This window comes from Vespula vulgaris, chromosome 5 (assembly GCF_905475345.1).
Source record: "Vespula vulgaris chromosome 5, iyVesVulg1.1, whole genome shotgun sequence".
Taxonomy (NCBI): Eukaryota; Metazoa; Arthropoda; class Insecta; order Hymenoptera; family Vespidae; genus Vespula; species Vespula vulgaris.
Window position 1 is genome coordinate 4,803,654 of NC_066590.1, and position 18,026 is coordinate 4,821,679.

General features: G+C 36.9%; 1 protein-coding gene across 2 annotated transcripts in view; it reads left to right on the forward strand.

Moving 5' to 3' along the window:
• Positions 1 to 18,026, forward strand: part of LOC127064316 (uncharacterized) — a 47,982-nt gene that overhangs the window by 13,157 nt on the left and 16,799 nt on the right. Inside the window, exon 1 of one of the 2 annotated variants that reach the window (XM_050995249.1) lies at positions 12,102 to 12,215. The exons of the other annotated variant lie outside the window; for it this stretch is intronic. The gene's annotated coding sequence lies outside the window, so the exon portion shown is untranslated. Of the gene's footprint in view, positions 1 to 12,101; positions 12,216 to 18,026 lie in introns of those variants that run through there. 2 annotated transcript variants of the gene reach the window in all.

An 18,026-nucleotide genomic window follows, 5' to 3' on the forward strand; every position in this document is an offset into this window, starting at 1 on the left:
GGAGTCAGGGACCATTTCGGTATCGGAACGAAGTTTCAGCAATCGTCGGCACGTCCAACGCTTACAGATGGATAGATACGTTCGTTCGAGCTCTCGACAAGAAGAAAGAACGCCCACCGGTCGAGCTAAGGTACGAAGGAACGAACGTTAGACCCGCCACCAATCCTTTTTCCAATTGGTAGCAAACGTCCCAGATCGAGGAGGCACGTGATCGATCGATCACGTGCGACACGTCGGAGGTGCGTGTGCGTAAGCGCGTGCGCTTTCCTGCACGCTCTGGTGAAGGGTTCGACGAACGTGTGCCACGATCGAAATACATCGGATTTAATCGTATTAATTTAATTTCATGCTAACACCTAATACGTGAGCTTCAATAAATTCGAAATAATATTTTCCGAAAATATGAGATTTACCTTTGAATTCAAGCATGTATAATCGTTTTGCAATTATCGCGTACGTGCCACCGATGGTGGTGTGCCACGTGATCGTGAAGGATAGAAATAATAGTCGGTCAGTTCGAAAATGATACCACGATATTAACTTTGTCTTTTTTTCTCTTTTCCTTTTCCTTTCTTTTTCTTTTTTCCTTCTTTCTTTTTCTTCGTTCTTTCACTTTGATCTCACGAGGCCTTGAAAGTTTACGCATTAATATATCTTAAAAAAAAAATGCAACATAATTTTCTCTATGAGTAAGGATTTATCTTTAATTTCGAACGATCCCCTTCCACAATCGTAAAATCAATTAACGAGTAATTCCCTTAGAGCGATCACGTACCCGTACAGAGACGAGGGCTTAATGAGACCCTTCGAATCGAGACAAGAGGCCGTGGCGTTTACATCCAAGCGGATTTACGTACCAGAACAGAGCATACGTCGCTCAACGTGTCATAGTTCGAGAATGCGAGTGCACATAACATATGTACGTGTACGTTCAATCCGAGAAGGGATATCGTGGTTGGACTGCTCCTACTGTTTGCATAAGACTCGTTAGATTAATGATCTTCGCATTGGACGTCTAGATACGTACAGTTAAACGTAAAATTGCAAGATATTATTAGAAACCATAATCGAATAAGGATTGGACAGTTAAGAAAAATGAGGAACTTTTTTGCTTTAACATATTTAAAATAAATAAATAAATATGTATAATATATATATATATATATATATATATATATATGCTATCGATTCATACTTTCAATAAAACCAATAGTTATATCTAAGCTTGAGCTTAAAAAAAATTTTTAGAAATCGAGATACACGGATTATCTGTATATAAAAGGACATTTTTCACACCGATCAGAATAGCACGCTCGGATAAACTTGCTTTTAATTGCTACCTAGAAAGATCTCATCGAGCGATTCATTCCTGTTAGCGCAATTCGGTGATAAATCTTAACAGCCATTCCTTTATTTTCGTTTAAGTGCTGCGACGTAGTCTGTATTTTTCTTTATTGGACGAACACATAAATCGTTTCGCGGTGTCTCGCCATGGTACGTAATAAAAATGTTATTCATTCGTCAAATTTCTCGACGACTAAAAGACTCCTTCATTTTTATAGAGCCATAAGACGATTGGTAGTTCATAAAATATATCGTACCTATGTTATTTCATTATTGTTTCATTTGTTCGTCTGTCGTACAATAAAATACTTACGAAATCCCAATGAAATTTCAACGTTCTTGGTCGAGTCCCATAAGTTTCTTATAGAAGTTCCAAAAGAATCCATGTGTTTTCTCTCTTGGTACCTCCCATGAATTACCGTTAAAGAAGAATAGGCACACTGACGGCAGCAACGTATATGTATTTATGTGGTTTCACCGTAGATACAAGAAAGAGATATGAACTGTTCGATTTCCGGGTAGGTTGTGTACCGTCGAGCAAGCATGCGAGATCGCGCAGAAGCAGAACGCGACGTTATAATTCGCTCGTAAAATTCTCAGAGCCAATCGTCTTCCCTTTTATTTCTCTCTCTCTCTCTCTCTCTCTCTCTCTCTCTCTCTCTTCCTTTATCTCTTCTTTCTTTTTGACCTTTCTTTCTTTTCGACTTTCGTACGAAAAAATGTCAATATAAATATAATATAAATTACACATTCGTAGTATCGTGTCAGATTCATTAGTAGCTTTCTCGAGTGGGTCGCGCAAAAGCATTTGACCTTACTCAAGGAGAAGAAAGAAATGAAAATAAAGAGGAGAAAAAATTTGTTTATATCTGCACGGTACGATCTGACTCTTCGGTGAAATCTTGCCACGTGTACACGTATGTGTATATGCATGTGTTTATGTATATACATATGTACGTACGTACTTACCTATCTACTTAGTTCTTTCATAGCGAGAAATCCGTTCGTATCGCGTAACAGTGATCCGTAGACTTTCCATCGCTAATATTCCGATTATTTTTATTCCTAGGAAATAATTTACGATGGTTAATAGGAAGAATCTCTTACGTCCGGTTAGAATAACAGAAATAGAGAGAGAGAGAGAGAGAGAGAGAGAGAGAGAGAGAGAGAGAGAGAGAGAGAGAGAGTGAGTGTATGAGTGAGTGAGAGAGAGAAAGAGAGAGAGAGAGAGAAAGAGAATGAAACAGAGAGATAGAAGTTTTGCTGGCAGTTATTAGTTTATTTCCCGTTAGTTTGCGTTTGCCTCTTAGAACTGTGCGTTTACCACGTCCGCAAGAAACACGCCCGATATACCGACCCGGATGTAAAATTCACTCGTTGCTGTTATAACCGCCATATTAGTATCAAGCGAGAAACTAACGTCTTACTAGTTATTATTGTCTTGAAAGAAATCCGACATTTTTCTCTCGATTTCGAAGATTAGTTACAGAAAAGACAGTTTTAGAAAAAAAGATATGTTTCAACGTGTACGACTTCTCGTGGGTGATTCGTACGAGAAAAAACACGACAGACAGATGGAAACCGAGAAATATCTACCAGATATTTCAGTCGTTCTCTCTCTTCTTAATCTTCTTCTTCATCTTTTTCTTTTTCTTCTTCTTCTTCTTCTTCTTCTTATCCTCTAGAAAATTTCCAATCTCATCGTTGCGATCACGGAAAGCAGATGGTAAGATGACGACGATAAAATCGATCTCCTCGTTCTTCGTTTGCATTTCTGAGTTCTCGAAAGTGGTCATTAAAAGTGATTAGAATATAAAGTCAATCGGGGGAAAGATTGGTAGAGGAAATTGAATGTATTTTTTAAGATTTCGAGATTGCTCCGGAGAACCGAAAGAAAGAGGAAAATCTCATTTAGTGCAATCTCAGTCGTAATTCAAGGGGTCATTATCCTTCGTGAAATATCCTAGACGATTAAAGAAAAATTGGGAATTCAGGAGACGTAAATAAGTAAGTAAGTACTTATCTAGTGAGTTCATTCCCTCTTGAAAAGTAGATATGTACCTTTCGAATGGAATGATGGTATTATAAATAGTGAAAAGTAGGTGACTTATAAATCGTCATGATGGACGCGACACAATGTATGAGACATTGCTGGACATTAATTAATACGAATTTAAAGTCGAAAAGACTTAGCGTTTCTATGTACGTGCAAGGAGAACTTTGTTGTTTATATTTCTTAGGATCTGCTAGTAAGTACGTAGATATGTGCCAATGCCTCAACGATAATTACATCAATTACATTATATATATATATATATATATATATATATGTATATATATATATATATACATACATAGAAAGAAAGATAGATAGATAGACAGTCATACAGTTAGACAGAGAGAAGAGTCCCGACAAAGTTTCACTTTGATATAAAATTCCATTCAACCGAGAATCTATCTACATAACTATAATTTCATTATTCGCTCGAATACGTGCGTTGTGCAGAACACAAGCACTTGCAAAACTTTAGGAAACGGAAAGACGAGTGAAAAAATTCCCATTCACAGTTTTAATTAACGCAAACTCGTGAGATTTATTAATGACAATCGATTTTAATCAAGGCTGAAAAAGAAAGAAAGAGAAAGAGGAAGGGTTGATAAGGTGGAGAACGATCCAGATCGCGAGAACCCAAAGGAATATTTTGTTTATATCATCTATCTATCTATCCGTCTATCTCTCTAACATGAGATATTCGAAATCGAAATCCCCAATGCGCAATTAGGCTTTAAATATTCCTTCTGTCCAATTATAAGGCAACGTGTGGTATAAGAAGGCCGATTACATCGTACTTTACTAAAGAACTAACTCGGTGTCTAATGATAGACTGTAATACCTAGTGCAAGCCCTGCTTTCGGTGTATCCGCGCGTTAGACTGTCGTAACGTTGCGGTAACGCCGTACTACGAAATTATCGTCGATGGACAACAATGGCGATGGTAATTATAAGTATAGGTACGGCTAGTACTTAGTTACGAGCGTCGTCGCGTGAAACCTTCGTTGTAGGTAGAACATGGCGAACATTTCGGTCGTAAGCAATAAAATTTTTCTTACGTATCGTTTTAAGTCGATCGAAGGTGTCCGGGGTCTTTTGCTCTCTCGTACACCCAAGAAAATTATTTTTCACGCGCTCCCGTTGGAAAGCCAGAGCGTAAAGACTGACATAAAAATCTTTTTACGATGCCACGCTATCTGCTCTCTTAATCTCTCTCAACAACAGCGCTTTTACTTTCTTCAAGATAGAAATGTCGCGGCTCAGCGAGTCATTTTATTATTAAAAATAAATCTGACGTATTTCGTCGTTTTGTTTTTTTTTTTACTTTTTATTTTTCATTTTTTCTCTTAATCTCTCCCGACCATTTTTTTGCATCATATATATCTCTTTCTTTCTTTTTTTTTAGTCTCCTTACCTTTCTCAATTAAAATAGAGAAAAAAAAAAGAAAAAACGGTAAAAAAGATTTTTATTATCATTTTTTTATTTCTTCTTTTTCTTGTAGAAGCATAAGATTCTTACGACTTAAAAAAAAAATGTTGTATAAAATTATGACCGCCCCGAGAAATCAATGGTGGACCGTCGCACGAAAATGTTTCCAAAGTAACGATTACAATATCTTTTTCATGCTTCGTTGTTCACGATTCGCGATTGAGACACCGATCGCGGTTTGAATTTTTTCCTGTTCTGTTCTTTTCTTCGTTTTTTCTTTCTTTTTTTTTTTGTTAAGGTTCTTAATTAAATCGAACCATGGTACGATTTCCGAGCGATCGCGGAACAATAGCCGTGTAACGCTTTCTAACGTGCCTTCTTTTTTCGTTTAACGAAAAGTAACGACGTAGGACATTATCCGTTCCTTTTGTTTGTCGTGTTTCTTCCGTGAAAACGTCGCTTTTTTCTCTCGATTCGATCGAATTAAGAACTGTCAGTAAACAAACAGACAACGTCCATCACCGTCTACCGTGAAATAGAGACAATGTGTCGTCGGTATAAGTAACAAATTAGATAAATCCAAAGCGAACGAACGATCGGACGTGTTGCGAATAAAGATGACGTCTTTAATCGTCCTCTTTCCGCTTCGCTTAGTCGGCGAGCTCCTTTCGAAGCAACACTTTCTGTCAGTCATATTTCAGCGAGCATTCGTAACACTACCCACGCCTCGTCTCACGATGTGGGTAATTCATCGACGATAATGTTTCGAAGGAACGAAGGAAAGTGATATTCTGGAACTGCTATTCTGAATTCGTTACATACAAGAGTTATTCGTGCGAGAAACGCTTCCAGATCTATCGTCGATCTATCACCATTGCAAATCGATCAGTTTGCCGAAGCATTTCTAAAGCTTCTCGAGCGAGATCATAGCTGCTTGAACAATGATCAACTGAGAATTAATTACGGTTCGTAACAACGAAACACGCTATTAGGTACGGTTATCTTCGCTTTTCCTTTCTCTGTTTAATATACACGTATACACGTACATACGTCTAAGCGGATCCAAGATGATCATCGTCGTCGTCCTGCATCATCGTTGTCCTCGTCTAAATTCTCGCGTTTCGTCCGATCGTGCAGACGAATCGTGTCATGAATCGCAGTTGCTAAACCTCTTAGTTTCGTGTCGCCTCGGTGATTGGCTAATCACGAACAAGCTGTCATCGAGTTTCGCTATGGGAGTGGAGTCGATCGTTGTTTTCGGAGAAAGTTCATTTTTCGAACGAGCTCGACGATCGAGATCGAACGTGTATCGACCTCCTTCGATGCTTCTCTCTCTTCTTCCTCCTCTTCTTTCTCCTTCTTTTTCTCTCAAGATCCCATTTTTCTTCTCTTTTCAGTTGGAACGAGTAGAGCTACCGTGTTTCGTTTGATCTCTTAATCGCGATCTCGCAGCTCCTTGTCGATAGGCTGACTGACACCGGTGTAATTACCATCTAGAGAGTTATGTGCAGCGTATAGTGTATCTTGGAATAAGTTTCATATCAGGTAGCTCGTATGAATAACAAGAGAAAACGAATAATGACTTTCTTTCATTTTTCTTTCTTTCTTTTTCTTTTTTTTTTCCTGTACAATATTATAATAGAAAGAAGAAAATTTATTTTTTTAATAATTTATCTTTTTCTTCTTTTTTTTCCCCTTTCTTTTTCCAATTTATAGGAAGAGGAAGAAATGAAAGATAATCATTTTTACGGATAAAATTTTCTGCATACTTACATACAGTATTCCGAGAAATTAATTTAGAGGTGACATAGGAACGACAATTTCATGATTCTCATCATCTTTTTCTTGAAAAAAAAAAAAAAAAATCAAGAATACGTGCTCTCTTCGAGGATTACATACTTTCTCTTTTTCGACTTGCATACTGTATCTTTGTAACTATGTACGTATACGTGTACGTCTATATATGGAGATATAGGAAAGAAATTACAGGGACAAGACGCGCATCTATCCAAGAGCTGCTCCCTGCGTGTCGTTAAGATCGTTAAATCGAAGAGATTATATTTAACTATTATAAAATTATTTCGTTTCTTACGTTGAAACGAAAATTTCATTTGCGATCCATTAACTTGCTTTGTAACTTCCCTACTTCGTGATTTAGAGTTATTAAGCTTTCAGGAAGAATGAAAAGACTTTCTCTCTCTCTCTCTCTCTTTCTTTCTCTTTTTGAACTATCGCGTTACGCACAATACAACCACGTGATACAAAAATAAGATGAATCCATGCGAGACCGGAGCGATTATCCCAACTTGGTTCAACGATTACGGGATTAGAAGTAGAGCGCATTATTACCCTGTTTATTTTATTTCTAATCGGAGGAGTGTGCAGAATAAAAAAAAAAGAAATTCTCGAAAGTCTCTCATGATCCTCCTCTTTGCCTCGGGATTTCACTTTCTCCTACTACTTATCAACGAAGACAGACATAATGACGGCTTATCCGACGAATGATTATAAGCTCGTTTTAAATATTATACATAAAATTTGTGAGAGTATTAAGAAAAAAAAAGAAAGAATAATACGTATGAAATTGATTCGTCGTTTAAATATTTATAACAAAAATGATGATTTTTGAATGGACTCGGCTACTTTGATTTCTTATGCTCGTGAGAGAAGAAGAAAGAAAGAGGGAGATGGAAAGCTGAGAGAGCAATTTATATTTTTTGTTACATATATATATTTTATTTTTAGAATCGTTTACATCGCTTTTGGAAAGTTAATATATACGACGAAACGAGTCTTCTATCCGTCCCTTTCGTTGCTCGTATATTTATAAGTAGACGACGGATAGTTTGGAAACCAGAGCAAACGAGTGTCGTCATATGAGGAAATGATCGGTAAAACCGTGTCATGGATATTTCAAGTTTCGTGTATGTACGTACGACTTGGAAGAAGGTGGTCTCTCTCTCGTTTCGGTTCTGATAGAAGAGAAGAGAGACTTACTTACTTACTTACTTACTTACTTACTTACTTACTTGTTCATGAAATTTCACAACCATGAGGCGAGCGTCTGAAGACGGCGATTAGTGGTCCAGGAAAGAGTATCTAGGTGGAACTCAAGGGGGAAGATCATTCGTTTGTAATTTTACAATCATTACTTTCTCTTTCTCTTTTAGACGTTGTTAACAATAAAAGATTGAGAGAGAGGGAGAGAGAAGAAAAGATAAAGATAAAGAAAAAGCCAACGAAGCGTATCTCGAAATAGACTTTAGATTTAGACAACGTTAAGGTACAACGATGTGTCGGCACGAGAACTGTGGATAGGATGACAAATGAATCGACACTGAGGTTAAATAAAACAAAGATTAATGTATACACTTGAAACCAATTAGTAATTAGACTTAGACAAGTTGAACGGTATAACGATATATACGTGTATAATATACGTGAATGCAAAGGCCGACTAACATGTAGAAACCGTAAAAGCATTGCCAAACGATAGAAAATATTTATTTAAGTGCGATAAAACTTATTTAGCTTTGCAATAACAAAGAATCGCGCTGTTTCGAGCGGTATTTTAATTGTTAGTTAATTATCCGCCGGCAATTAGAGCCGATTCGATCGGTACTTGCTATTATAATTTAGCGTCGTTCGGATAGCTTGTATAAAAAAAATTATATATATGCATTATCGTACGTCGATTGAGAAAATTCCTTTCGATCATCTCGCGTTTTGTCCGTTCGTCACGATTCCCATTTTACAGAGAAAGATCGTGCCCCGATCGTTAGAAACTTTTAATAATACGAATTAAAGTTTTACAATCGAACAACTTGGGTGGTCTTTTAGCCGTATCGCATTTTGTTCATTGCAAGTTCGTAAATCGAATTAAATCTTAAGGAATAAAGGGTGTTAGACATAAATACGTTCTCGCGCATTGAAATTACTTTAATTATCCTTAATAAGATCGGATTACGAGGTACCATCTAAGAAAATCTTACCTTCGCACTTTCCAATCTGTCATTACCAATCCGTTTCTCTATTTCCATTTTTTTTGAAAACCATTATATTATATAAGACAAAGTAATACTTATTACTGTTATCATTGTAAAAGGATCTCTCTTCGTAAAACAACGTTACATATCCGTAAGATTTTACGATCGAAGAACACTACTGTCGGCGAGTTTTCACGCGAGATTCGAAACGTTATTACATATAGGTAATACGTACGTCGATCGTATCGGGACAAATCGATGGGACTGGTACATCGTTAACGATGATGCACTCTTTCGTCATTAGAAAGTGTTTCTTTGACGAGCGAGAAAGCTCTTTCGGGTTATTGCACGAATCGCGTAATTGATCTCTCGATGAATCGTCGTTGATTAGACGACAAAAAATGACAAATTCGATGATGATCTATCAGTGTATGCACGTATTAAAATTAATTTTTTCTTTTGCGATAAGATTAACTACAAAGAATCTTATTGGACTAAATTTATGAAGTTCGTTTAGATTCTAATTGAAATGATATCGTAAAAGGAAATATATCGATCCGTCGTCCCAGTGAATTAATTATCGTGATTTAATATTTTTTCTTCCTAATTTTTATTTAATTTTATTACGATCCAGATACAGTGTTGAACATCGTACGATTAAATAAAAATTATTCAGAACTATTGTTAAGATTGTTTAAATCGACTTTCTTAAAGGATGCTGATAATACTTATATATATACGTAGGTATTACGTAGGTAAATACATAAATGCATGTATCGGATCTGTAAATTAATTGAAAAAGTTTGATTGTTAGTTCTACGTTGACGTTGTCTCGTTAGTTGAGTTTCACAAGACAGACTCCATCGCTTATTCATGGGAGTAATCGGATTTATCGATTCATTGATATTAATTAATCTTCACCGGTTATGAGAACTTCCTGTTCTGAGAAAATGTGTTCGCCTTGTGATTTAGAGTTATTACCGATGATGACCGTCACTGACGCCGACATTCATTCATGTTTTTATTTATTTATTTATTTATTTATTTATTTATTTTCCATTATTTTTTAGTCTTTATTGAAGAAAAACACACTCATTGCCCCACGTTTTACAGAATCGTTCGATAAAAACTATCTGCATTAAAAGATCACGTAACTTTATAATATTTCTTATATCATTAATAACGTATAGTAAAAGACCGTTTGACCGTATAATTAAAATCTAATGATACCCTATACTAAATAGTATCAAATAGGATTAAACCGTTTCCTGCGATTAATATGCGATCCCATAAACTATAATCCTGTTATTCTCGAACGCTTTCTACTAATAACGATTCCGCTTGTAACCATCGTGGTAAAACTCGTACGCACGTCGCTACGGGCAAGGATTGCGTTGTTGGATCTTCGTCCATCCGTTAGGTGTACGCAGACTGAATTATTATACCTTCTCAACGGCAACCATGACCTGCCGTAACAGTATCGCGAGAAGCAACAGGTGCGAGACAAAGGCTGCCTCGAGGGATCGAAGAGAACGCGATCGAGCTTTCGTGAGTCATTTCGATCGGTGAATACGGTTTTAATAGCTTGTACGTACATATGTATATACATATATATCTACGTAAGTACTTACCTAAGTAAGTAAGTACGTCAACCGCGTATCTTCGCTTTATGATATAGCAGGTAATATCAAATTATTTAGTGATTAGACTTTATAGCGATTTGAAGTTCGTACAATTGATTTATACGTGGAGATAAATACTTACTTGGACTTTTCGTATTTTCATTCTTGTCACAATCATTTGATGAGACGTCAGTTCTTGCGTTGAAGTTTCCGAAACGAAATTTATATTCGACAAGAGACAACTTAAAATAAGCAACTACGTTGCTCCGTGAACTAAAGACATTCTCGATCTCGGTGTTAATTGTTTAATAGAAGAAATAATGCTCCGAGGGCTTTTCCGTGATTACACAGAACGTTTCGAAACCGCACGATTCGTGTTATTGTTGCCCAAGGGAAGAAGTTCGTCGTGTGCTCCGTCTAACCTTTGAAGACTCATTAAAAGAAGCTTGCCGTGTCGTTCTACCGTACATTTATCTAATTTAAGCAATACCTTACTTTTAAAAGAATTTACATGTTGGAAGTAACAACCGATCGTAATTCAAATCGAACTTAACTCTGTTTTCTGCCATCTACATAGTCCTTTTTTTCTTCTTTCGTCTTTCCCATTTTTACCTATTCTTTCTTTTTCTTTTTTTTAATTTTATAGATATTACAGACGTTCGTCCTCTCCAATGTACCTTCGATCGTTACCTGATTATTAGTCTCCGTGAATAGCAATCCTCGTACGCGATCGAAAAAAAAAACGTCGATCGTTGATCGTTGATCGTCGATCGTATACGGCAAAGTATTATTTTCAAAACGAAAGCGCGCGAGCAAAGTGCAAGGCATGGTTGCTCTTGCGACACGACGCCTGCCGTCGTCGTCGTCGTCTCCGTGTGCTCCGTTCCGATAAGCGCCTTTCGTGTCGGCGCAGAAGAGCGCCTTTTCCTATTGCAACGCTCTCGTATATGCAATTCGTGCCGCTCGTTGCCATCCATACGTAGTACTTGTTGTTACTCTGTTCTTCTTGGAATATTCGATATATCTATGGAGGTCAGTTTCTTCTATAAAGAAAAAAAAAGAAACACAGAAAGAAAAGAGAAGAAAAGAAAAATATAAACGTGAATATTTTTGTCTATATTTCTAAGACTTTCAAGTATACATATAGTATGTATAACACAGGTTTGCAAAGTCATTGCAAAGTCACAGGTTAGTCCGAACGATTTGGAAAGACTTTTGTTTACTTGTGCGGCAAGTTGGAGCAAAATGGGCGTGTCGTGTTTTGGTCCGTTCAATAATAACAGAGCGATCGTCTGGAAACATAACAGACAACGTTAGACCTACGAAGAGGTATAAGGCTCGCTGACTCTACGACCCGCGTTATTCCTATAATTATTCTATCGAACTCTAATAACTATTTCTCTCTTTATTTTTCTGTTCTTCAGGTAAGGATTAAAGCTGTCTAAGAAGGAGATAGAAGATCTTGCAGTTTCTAAGAAGGCGGTAACGAATAGGGGCGAGAGTTATCTTTTAATTCCTTTGAAATCACGAAAGGTCGTGGTTTCGATTTAAAGTGGCAATTTGCTCACCTCTAATTGGTCACCTTACAACTCGCGATACTAAAACGTTTTCCGCTTTATCGGATCTGTAGCATCTGGTAAAGTCTCCGTAACTTCCATAATGCACATCAAAGAGCTACCTTGGTAGTTCTTAGCAACGTAGGAAGCTTCGTCGATCACGTTCTAGCTCGGTTGTCGCTGTGTTTAAAGTCTACTAAAACTGAAGGCAATTCTCTTTTGAAAGTAAGCCGATATATAGATACCTCGTACATATCCTTCCTAAATTGCATACCGACGAGCGCGTTCTCCATATCGAGTAAGATACGATTACCGATCCCGTTGGCAGTTAACGCGCGCTGGAACTTCCACCGCAGGAAGCTGATGTTGATCGTGGCGCAACGATCCTTTCGCTCTTGAGACTTACCCTTAACAAGGAATATGATCGGATAGATCTAGGTTAAGAGATCCTTCGAATCGTGATGTAAATTTCTTGCTCCTTCCCGTCTATACATTTTAATGAAATTATTTTTTTTGTTACTATTTTTATTATTGTTATTATTGTTATTATTATTGTTGTTATTATAGATCATCGTCATTATCATTGTCATCGTCATCGTCATTATTTTTACAGTATGCATTTCTCAGCTTCGAGATCAACTATGTATATCCGATAATTATTGCAGCACGAAACACATCCTTTTTGATACTCGCAGCAAAGTAAATCGTTGCACAAGTTTCGTTAGATTATCAGTGGCAACGATGCGAGTCGCACGCGATGTGCTCCGGAATTTCCTTTCGATTAATTTAGGCCGATTACGTCGATGAACGTAAGCTATGCTGTTTTCCACGTGTTGCTTTTAGTCGTTCGATCGAAACGTGCAACCTGTTCTCGTTCACGCACGCGTACGCTTTTACTATCTACATGCGGGAGTTCAAACACGATGGATTTTCGTTCTAGAGGCAAAACTCGAACGGAAGTACGAGTGAATTAATCGCTATATATAATAAGACAGAGTGTTGCGTGATATCTCTTAATTTATTCATTTACTTATGTTCTCTCATTATCATTTATCAATTTCATAAATTTACATAACGTATAGATAATTATATCGTGTGTCAAGAAGGTGTACTTTATGTTTATTTAAGTATTTAGATGAGTCATTAAACGCGTCATGATCGCTGGAACTGTTTAGAAGTTCGAAAATTCGATATGTAAATTATTTCGTCAAACGATCGTATATCGTATATATTTCATCGATAGAAGGAAGTATTTAATTCTTTTTTTCTTATTTTCTTTCTCTTTTTTCTTTCTTTTCTTCCTTCAATGGATCGACGTTACATTGAGAAGTCAATTATTTATGTGGCAACATACGCCCATCGATTTATAGACTTATTTAATACGCAAGAACGTAAATAAGTCAAATTGAAACTTCCGCAAAGATCGATATTTCGTTCTTAGATATATTAACGTATGGATATATTAACGAAACACGGAGTACGAGAGATATTATCTCAGATCTATGGAAATAATTTCAATTCGTCCTTTAAAAGGAAACGTTCGTAAGTAAACATAGAAATAGTGTATTGGATTACACGGATACATAAATAAATATGCGTAGAACTGCGAGAGGAACGACGGAAGATGAAAAAAAAAACAAAAACAAAAACAAGAAGAGACAAATAGAACGTTTCGCGATATTTACAATAGAATATGTAGCTACGAGTTATTCGTACGATGGTCGATCGAAGAAGTCGTTTTATAGTAGGAGATACGCAATAAAATAGCTTGCAAAAGATTCTCTTGGGGTTTTTAAGTATATAGAAGAATGAAGAACGAGTTTGAAAAGGTTAATTTAGAACGTCTAATAACTTCGGCTTAATGAAAAAGTAAAGGAGATTCCGGAAGTCTCCTTAAGAGACCACTTACGAAAATAAATTGGCGTAGCAACGATTTTGTTGCTATACCACGGATCGCCTTGTTTCTTTTTTCAACTGGCTTAACGCCTTATCTGCGAGAGAACTTTCGAAATGCAACGAGTACCACCTTCATAATTACGAGTACCAACGATTTCTTTCTCGAAAGTGTGCTCACGAAATGCCAGTGGTTAACAAGTTTACCACGTGCTAACCAATAGTGGGTGCCATCTAAACTCGATCCCTTCGATTTCATGATTACATTTTGCGAGTTCCACGAAGTTGGAAATTCGCAGAACAAGTGTTATAACATCGTTCGCTTTCTTTCTTTGTCTTTTTCTTTTACTTTTCTTTTCTTATTTTTTTTTTGTTTTAACCTTACGAACTTAGAGAGAAAGAAAAAGAAGAAGAAAAAGGTGGAAAAGGTAAAATCAGAGGCTACGACAAAATGGCGAACATCGTCCAGTTTGTACCACCTCGGATAAGCCAGTTCCTCATATCTTCCACCTTTTAAGCGAGCCGACCTGATTCGATGAAGCAACACGTTCCTCGTCACGTTTCTGTCTTTCTCTCTTTTAAACACGTGACGTGTCTCCTTGCTCGGCTTCTGGATTCAGGATCACAGACGGTCAACTTTAGGAACCGACCAGGCGAGAAACGTTCTCCAGCCGTTCGGTCAACGCTTAAATAAGGACGCGCTATTTGTAACTGCTATTTTGTTCGAACACCGATCACCTTTTCGATCGATCGAGATCGATCGAGTCGGTACGATTCGAGTGACGTTATCGATCTTTCAAATAATTTTTCTTTGTCGTTTCGAGATCGTCGCACGTGTAACTCTTCTTTCTTTGTTTCCTCAAAGACACGCGCCATGGAGACATATTTAAAGTCGTAGATCTCGTAAGGATATGTACGAGGAATTTAAAGAAAAGAAAAAAAAGGAAGAAAAAGGTCGAGTAAAGATAAGAATATGCGATGTTCAACATTGACGTAAACTCTCGACAAAGAATAATTATAATAGTTTATCGAGCGTTTAACGAACAAGGATAATTTTTTATTTATTCTAATCGTTCCGTATCGATTTATGAAACTTCCGATCTCTCGAAGTATTCTGTTTCCACGTCACGCAATCCATTGAGATCAAGTAGAAAAAGAAACATAAATATATATTCCGCGGTTCTTGAGTCATTTTCCGGAAAATGCATCAGCCTTGCGCTCGAACGTCCTTTTCGTGCGATTAACGTCAATATCCGCGTACCTTCACGATCGTAATCTCGTATCCGACGAAAATGGCGAATGAAACATTCTCCGACTGTGTTACCTAAGTAAGGACGCGTGATTTGTAACGATCACCAGATGAGGTATCACTCTCTTGGCACGGTCGAACGCGGTAGTTGGAAAACAAGGAAATCGTCGTGCTTTTCTGGAATCTTGCTCTTTGAATATATTTTTGTTAAAAATAAGAAGAAGAGTATATAGTATAGAAAAAGAAGGAATTTAGAAAAAAGAATAGAATATTAATGAATGAACTTGTCTTTTGTATCGTATAAAAGGATATCCTATAAAGAAGAGATTCGAAGGAAAAGCGATCGATTTGAGAAAACTTTAGGAAAACCGATAAAAATGATCGATAAAAGAAAGAAATCCATTACCAGGAAGCTCAACCGCAAATCGTGGTAACAACTATTTCGAGACAGGACGAGCGTTATCTAAAAGTAGCATTATCGCTTTCGAAAGAACGAGCCACCGTGTATATTGGATTCTGACATCGACTGTAACGGATTCCAATTTGTTCCGTGAATTAAGTAGAAAGGGTAGGAGAGGGAGGAGCAAAGAGATTCTATTATCATTTAGAGAGAAAGCTCTATAAACGAATTGGAGTGAATCAATCGGCTAAACTGTAACGTCCTAATACATTATTTCGTTGCGTTACAGGTTCGTTCTATATATTTTTTTTATCTTTTTTCTTTGACTACTATATATGGGGATAATAATAAATTCATAGTCATCATCCTGGAATATAATTATTTCGTTTCTTACGTACGAAATTTTAGAAGTTAGAATTTCGAAGAAGGAAGCGTTTAAAATTTTTCTAAGAGCTACGACGACGATTAGTCATCGACCGTGTTGTTGAGAATGTTGCAACGAATTTAAGACCGTATTACCTTTAAGAATAATTTAACGAACGACGTCGGCGATATTCCCGACGTTAAAAACGATTTCTAAAATTATGCCAATGAACAAAAGAGTTTCAAAAACGCGTAATCCGTATTCGGAACGCGTAACAGGCGAGTAACATGATCGTTGCAAATTGATATGTTCTCTGATACGTCCGAACTTGCACCATTCTATCATATTGTATCTAAAAAGAGTTATTATTTGCTTTCATTTCTTTTTTTTTTTCATTTGTTAGCGAAGCAAACGGAGTCGTCAAGAAATAATTTATAGCGAAACGTTAAATAATATCGAGAGAGCGAGTAGTGCTTGCTAATCGTAAGACGATTTGCAGATACGATGGAGTGGAAGGAAAAATAAAAAAAAAAAAAAAACAGGAAAGATGGAAGGTAAATCGTTGTCGAGGAATGGAAGAATATTAGAGGAAAGTTGTTCTCGAGTGGACGATGAATGGCCGTAGCAAATCTATTCGGTAGATATATATTCTCTGATTCACGGATTCATAATCTTCGAAGAGGAAGAGGAAAAGTCAGAATCGGGAAGAGATCTCAGTGGATAGGTACACGTACTTACGCATGTGTAGAGAAGTGGAAACGATCGGAGGTGCGATAAATAGTCACGGACGAGTTGGATGAGTCGAGAATCCAACACGGAGGCCAAGCCACTTTCTCCGCGTCTCTCTTTCTGGTCAGACCGGAATAAATATCTTTTATTCCTTCGCTTAGTCGAGAATTACTCATCCATACTTTAGTTTACACTGCGTGTTGTTCGTTTCTTTCGATCCGTCGGTCGATCGATCGATCGATGGATTGACCGACCGATCGATCGATCGATTACAGGATCGATAACAAAGAAAAAACTTGATATATAAGTTTGATTAATGGCGCTATTACATTCGCTACTTTTTTTCACACAGGGAAGTAATTATTCGAAGGAAACCGATAATCGTTTTGCGTCATTACGCTCGTTTCTAATCTCTCTTATGCTTTCTATCGCCGCTTCATTAACTCGGATTACGAGTTATTTTGTTAAACCTATTATCGAGATGGAAATGATATGGAATTAGCAACGTCCTATGCGTTATCCCTCTTTCGGGGATTTCCTTGTTAATTTACAAAAAAAAAAAGGAAAAAAGAAAAAAGAAAAGAAAAGTTTCTTCGAGTCTCTCAATGGTACGTAATTAATACGTCTGATTATCTATAGTTTAAAAATCTTCTCGTAAGCACGATTTCACTAATTATGAAAGACTTTATACATCATTCGCCGATGTAACGTTTATTGTATTCTTTCGTGAGAAATACTCACGAAAGCGAAAAGAAACGGCCGTAAAAGTAAACTCCATTTTCTTCCTTATCGTTCAAACAAATCCGATACGTCCGTTCTAATGTTACTACATTGCTATAATATATAATATCTGTATGTTTTATTAAACAGAAATAGAATTACTTATCATATTTTTCTCCCCTTTTTATTTTCTTTTTCTTTTTTTCGTTCTTTTCCTTTTTCATTCATTCTTCGTCACGCAGGCACGCGGCATAACAAGCATGTTTATTTATTTAAAAACTATATTTCAATCGAAAACAAGATATATCGGTGTGGCTCGATAATCGTATTCAAGGATTTATAAATATAACATCCTTTACATCTAAACGTAAAGTAAGGAAGTCGTTAGAGCAACAAGCAAGAAACCTAAGGGAAAAATCAACTCATGAAAGTTATATCAATCAGGAAGCGCTCTCTCTCTCTCCCTCTCTTTCTCTGTCTCTCTCTCTTTCCCTCTTTCTCCCGATGTTCTTCGAATTTTTTTTCGAATGCAACATTTACGTTCACGGAAAATTCCGGACGTACACGAGCGTCGTGACATGGCGCGTGAAAGTGATTTGGCAAGATTCTACGTGAAGACATAAACATCGTAAACGTTCGAGACACGAGAAGAACCCGTTGGTACGGATGGGAAGGAGAAGT